The 6,545-nt window shown below is 43.1% G+C and overlaps 1 pseudogene; it reads right to left on the bottom strand.

Annotated features, from left to right (window-relative positions):
• Positions 1 to 1,264: 1,264 nt before the first annotated feature.
• LOC124684209 lies at positions 1,265 to 6,545 on the bottom strand (annotated as a pseudogene).

Raw genomic sequence — 6,545 nt, 5'->3', positions numbered from 1 at the left:
AAGTCCGCCTCTCTCACGAAGAAGTTTCTTTTGCTGCGCTACTCTCTAGTCTTCCCCATCCCGGCGACTTCGTGCACAGCCGTCCGGGAGAGCAGGTCTCCGAAACCCCGTCCGTTGAGATCCTCGCTGACCGGGAGACGGGCGAAAAGGTTTTTGGGAGAGCGTCTCGGCGCGATCTGCTCGCTGCTCGTTCGTGCTCCTCTTCGCCGGTTCGACTCGCTTCATTAACAGATCTGACTACACCATGGGCGACATCAACAATTCCCATGGTGGTGGTGCTGCTACCGGTGCGACCTTCCCGGTCGCGATGTACGTGCTTTTCCTCTCCTACCTTGCACTCGCTACTTGTTCCATGTTCGAGATCTCGATGCATATGCTTAGTCTCGATATGTGTGGTTAAGTATGCTTGTGCATCTCGTCATGTTGTTTTCGGTAATTAATCTCACATGGAAATTGCCTAATAATATAACATATCGTGCATTTGGTAGCGAGCACACGGCAAAGGATTTGCCGTGTTTCGGATAGAAAGGCACACATCAATGTGTTTTGCCGGGCCGTTTTTCGCCGTCTTCGCTTTGCCGTGTTCTGGGACACAGCGATTACTTTGCCGTCTTCCGAGAGGTCTTTACCGTGCATTTTGCCCACACGGCAAAGTCGTGTTTTGCCCTTAGTGAAGACACTAGCTGCGTTCTACACTCCTACTGCGATGAAGTGACTGTTATGTCGAATCTCCAAGGAAAAAGTTCAGATCTCGAAATTTGAGATGCTTGTCTCTCAAGCAAACCAAGGGGATTCGATTTCTGATCCCCATACATACACAATTAAGCTAGCCGTTTCTTTGCTGACGGCAGCGATATTTTTTTTCTTTGTGCATTACAAGGTACTAACCTCAAACCTGGTCAAGCCTAGGCGCATCTCAAATCAAAACTGAATTATATTACGCAATCCGAGTTCCGATTCTCTATGCTAGTTCGCTTCCAACTTCAGCTCACCAGGAGATCTTGAAAAATATCAACAGATACCGTCAATGTACAGAAAAATGAGGCCTATTCCAAGAGAACAGCATTGCAATTCTTTATTCTGCAATAGCATGACATCGGCTGCCCAATTAAAATGAACACCTGCTATCCAGAGGCAGCATGATTATTTCTGTGTTTTGCAGTCAAAATGAAGCATGGTATGAGGTATCCCCCCTCAACCAAAAGCATCTGCGAAACACCCGATGATGAAGAGATGACTATTTCAGTTCAAACGGTCATAAAGGTTTAGGGTAAAAAGGTATTTCGATTTTCTAAATTATACAACATATGGACATATGTGGTACATTCTATTTGCCAAATTTACAAGTTAATTTGAGTTATTCAGCTATAAGATACTAAATTTACACCTCAAGAGACATACTAAGCAAAAATACAGCAAAGTTCAAACAGGCATCATACACCATACATTTCTTGACAAAGGAAAAAATAATAATCACCTATAAATCGGATATCCTACTAGTTACGCGTTCTCATTGAATGCTTGTGCTCCCTTGGCAACCTTAATGAAGACATCCTCCAAAGTGGTGTCAGCGAGGCCCCAAGCATGTATGCTGAAACGGCTTTTTGCATTCTCAACTTCACGGAAAACGTCTGCTATCTTCACCTCCTGCTTTGGCAGCTCAAATTTCTGTGTTCCAGATATGTGATATATCCTGTTTGCACTTGGCGACAAACGGCGAACCAGCTGTTCAACCTCCTGTTCATGTTCCGAAGATGTTGTCATTGTGAACACGTAGGTTCCACCATATCTTCCTTTCAGCTGCAGAACGTTGCAGTGGAAATTATTGCAAGTGTTACTAAAGTATGACAGCTACACAAAATGTAGTTATGTGCTTCATAGAGGTAAATAGGTAAGTTACCTCTTTTGCGTTTCCAATGCATTGGAAACCACCATCAACAAAAATACCGAGCCTATCACATAATACCTCTGCCTCTTCCATTGAATGTGCTGTCAAAAAACATACACGATGAATCAAAATGGAACTATCGAAGCAACAAAGACAGATTGTTAGGAAAGTTAAATACTTGTAAGAATAATGGCACGGTTCTTCTTTGCTTCTTTCACAACACTCCACAGGTTATTTCTTGATGCTGGATCTAGTCCAGTGCTTGGCTCATCCATGAAAACAACCTAAATATATATATATATGCAATTTTCAGTCGCAGGCTCCATTATATGTTGTGCAGCTGAGAACATATCAGGAACAAGATTAGTACTTTGGGGTCCCCAATTAAGGAGATCGCAACACTGAGCCTCCGTTTCATGCCCCCACTGTACTTCCCCACTTGCTTATCGCCGACACCGCCATTGAATAGGTTAACACTCTTCAGAGAGTCATCAGTTGCCTGACAGCACAACATATGTTTACAGTTCAAATATTGATGCATCATGGATATTATGATCAGAACCGTTACTGGATGACAGAACCATGAACATACAGAACCGCATTTCAGAATGCAATAAACAATAATATACATTGTTGCACAAATACAAAATTGCAGAATTGTACCTTCAGTAACTCAGCGCCTTTAAGATTCTTCAGTCTCCCATAAAACAAGAGATGCTCTCTTCCCGTCAATGTCTCCCAAAGTAAGCTAAATATCAAAAAAGCATTAGCATCTCTGCAACGTACTGTGCCTGGAGAGGTATACAAACTTTGGATGAAGTCCTTACTCGTGTTGTGGGCAAACACCCATATTTGTGTAGATATCTTTCATGTCAGTCCGTATATCCATTCCATGTACATAAGCAGTGCCAGATGTAGGTTGAATGAGCCCAATCATCTGCAGCGGGAAAATGGAAAATATATCAGTAACGACTAAATATATTGGCTACCTTTGCCAAAAAATGAACACACTATGTCTTGTCATTGTATACCATACTAATGAAGGATGTTTTCCCAGCCCCATTCGGGCCGAGCATTCCGAAACATTGGCCTTTTGGGAGGGCAAGAGATAACCCACGAACTGCAAGCTTGTCAGGGTTTCCATCTTTTCCATGGTAAACTTTCTTTATGTTATCACATAGAATAGCATGGTTTGCAGTGGGTTCCAGCAAAAGCTGCTCAACCACCTCTCTCTGAGCATAATAAGAAATGAATTATCAATAAAATGCATATATTGCAGAGCCTCCCCTATAAAATGAACAGGCATCTTTCAGAAATATGCAAGGGATTAACCTACTTCTTGAGTAGCGTCGGGGTTCTCCATTTCAAGTATTACTTTAGATCCTATCCGCCCAAAGCTATGCCTCCGCAAAGATACAGCTCGTTTTTTAAAGCATTTCAATGAGCTTAGAAATCTTTTCCGGAGTCCACCACCCAATGATGAGACTTGATCCAAATAAAATGCCAATGGGAGTAGTATTGCCCATTCAACAACCATGATAATCAATACAGTACGCATTCCATTCTCTGAGTCACTCAAATTAGCCCACTTCATACCGTCGGTGCCCATTGCAGTTCCAGAGAATGCATATTGACCAAACTCGTATAACCCTCGGTAAAGTGAAAATCCAGGGATGATCTCCAAGACTACTATCCAACCCTCTGTGTATGGGGGAAAAATATCCTATCATGCTTATGATGTAAAGAGAGTTGTCAAGCATAAATAAGAAAGAAACTTACTCGGGAAACCTTTATCCTGAATAAAGAAACGCAGAAGAAATGCCCCTAGTAAACCAGAACCAAATACATAGATGTAACCAACCACTGCAGCAGCATAATTCCAGATTAATCACAGAATATTATATGCACTGCCTTTTTTACTTTAGATATTAATTTTTTTAGACGAACCTGTGGCGATTTTGACAGAAGAAAAGAAGGACGCAGTAAAAAAGCGAGTGCAATCTGCAGATTTATGTAGATGAAGTAGAAAACAATCTGAATGCTGTAGTCATTTGCTGTAAAGAAACGCAGACCTGTACAGGATAAAACCATTTTAAGGAGAGTAAATTGATGATAAAAACTTGAAAACATGCAACTTCTTCATGATATTTCGATATAATTACCTATCAAGGATCCAAATACGATGAATACAATCATATAGACAGCTGATAGAGCAAAGAAGTACGAATAAGTTATCATCCAGTACGGACGCTCCTTCAGACCATGCATCTTCATCATGATTTTCAGCTTCTGTTGCTTCTCATACACAAGATATGTTAGTATAACCTGCAAAAAGAATTGTACCAACTCATCATTTTATCCATTTGCGTTAACTTACTTACGAAAGTTGTGCCTCATACTCACTGGAAAGAGTAGTTCAACGATCCATGTGAAGAATAGTGCACCAAGAAGAGAAGACAGGTCAAATTTTAATTTTGTCCCAACTTTGGGCATATCTTTAACAAATTCAAGCAGCATTTCCACTCCACTTCCTCTGAGAAGTTTGATGTATGCGTTGGAAGCCTATATGAAAGATATTACACCTTGTTATAATAGTTGAAATACCAATGAAAATCACATAAGAAAGTTGAGTAGTAGTTCAATTCACATACCATGTTCACCAAGCGTGGCACTCGTAATAATCCAATTTCAGAAAATGCAGTATCATTGCTATAGGTAGAGTTGTACCAAATGCTAATGGCAAGACTATTCCTATTTGTGTTCAAGAAGTCGTAACCTGTGAAGAAAGGCGTTTTATACAGAGTATAAAAAGAGTCAATGCTAACACTTCATGGAACTGGACCAGCAAGTACCTGCAGAAAATTCATTCGACTTGTCTGCTCCACCTGTTCTATCTTGTCTATAACCCTTAAATAGTTCGTCATTGATAACCGATGCACTTTCACGCCATAACGACAAACCTTGAATGCAGTCTACATCTGGATGTTTTCAAAGAGCATTAGAAATTGAATTATTAGCAGGCGAGGAATACAAAGAAGTATGGTTTTTTTTTTTGTCATACTGCTTGCTCTCTAAAACCAAATACCCTCCTATATCCAGATAAGAAAGTGTCAAAGATTTCTGTAACAAAAGGAAAACTACTTGCTAACATGTCTTAACTTAGGTCCTGGTATCTAAAAGCGATGGTTTAAATTCCAGCCGCCTGCCCACCCAGCTATATCAGCTTAGAGCCCTTTATGATATTTGAGGAGACCTGGTCTGTTCCTTCTTTTATAAATGTAAGCAGATGAATACAACAGTGAAACAACAAATCTAATATTATATATGCTTTCAAGTGCTACTCTGGATTCAATTAAATCTTACAAGCATGAGTAATAATCCTCTCCTTTGTTGAGATCACGAAGTAGTAATTCAAAATGCTCTTCATGCATGGCTGTCTACTTTCTTCATCTTAATTAACTCCTCGTTCGGAATACATGTATTTCGGTTTAAGAATGAGATTGTTAACAAAGGAAAATGCTACTTACTGAGTTGAAGGGTTACTGGCCCGGCGTTGACTGGAATTGTTTGCGATAAATTGGACCGACACTGATTTTGCACAATATACAGAGTATTTCCTGGGGTAAACGCGGGCTCTAAAAGCTGTATAGCCGATGTTGGCGTGTCAGAGCCCTGAGACAAAGAGATCCAGCAAGAAGCTTCAGACATTTAACAAAAACAAAAAAAAGCATCATATACGGCACAACTGTATAATCTAGGTGTGCAATCAGGCAGGCCCCAAAGAAACTTACAGGAACAATCCTGGAGAGTGCACCTAGGTAGTTGGTGAGATTCAAAGAGGAAGACAGAGCAGGGAACAGTTGAGCCGAAAGACCTGCCGTTGAAAGGCATGAGACCTGAGTTCTGAAGGAGAAATGGGAATAAACATGTCATATATACGATGAGAGATGGTAACATACTTTCGGCGAGGGAGCGGTTGCTTCCGGTGATGAGGAACGCGGCGGGGCAAGACCCATTGTCCCGGCACGTGGGTTCAGGCAAACCGTCGAGCGGCTGGGAGGCGGTCCTGACGGCCCGGAACTGAGGCTCCGGCACCTGCACCACGGCCGGCCAGCGCGGCGGGTTGGGGATGGGGCAGGTGGCGACCTGGTCGAGCGTGGAGTGCTGGATGCCGCACTCCGTCTTCCTGCAGGTCCCGTCGGCGGCCTGGTCGACGCAGGCGCAGCCGCAGCGGTACTTGGGCTTGTCGATCTCGCGGTCGATGAGGCCCTGCAGCGTGATGAGCAGCACGCAGAGGAGGATGGGGAAGAGGGTGATGCACACGTTGGTCTTCAGGTTCCTCCTCTGCAGCACCCCAGCACGGCAGACGAGATAGCAAAGTCAAATGTCAATGCGCTTAATTACCAGCATCTCCAGAAAGTGTATCATCATCAGAGAAACAGAGCAAGAATGGCGACCTGGAAGCAGAGGTTCTTGCGGAGGAGGGCGTTGGCCTGCGTCGCGAAGCCGGCGGGGCCCCTCGAGCCGGCCGACGGGTCCATTGCCGGATTTGGAGAGGAGAGGAGGAGGCCGAACTGCCGAGTCGCAGCTCTTTGGTCGTCTTCTCCGACTTTTTATAGCCTTCGGCGGCCTCCCTCTTTCTCTGTTGGCTCCCGCC

This window comes from Lolium rigidum, chromosome 1 (assembly GCF_022539505.1).
Source record: "Lolium rigidum isolate FL_2022 chromosome 1, APGP_CSIRO_Lrig_0.1, whole genome shotgun sequence".
In the NCBI taxonomy this organism is placed as follows: Eukaryota; Viridiplantae; Streptophyta; class Magnoliopsida; order Poales; family Poaceae; genus Lolium; species Lolium rigidum.
This window is presented reverse-complemented; position numbering and strand designations above follow the sequence as displayed.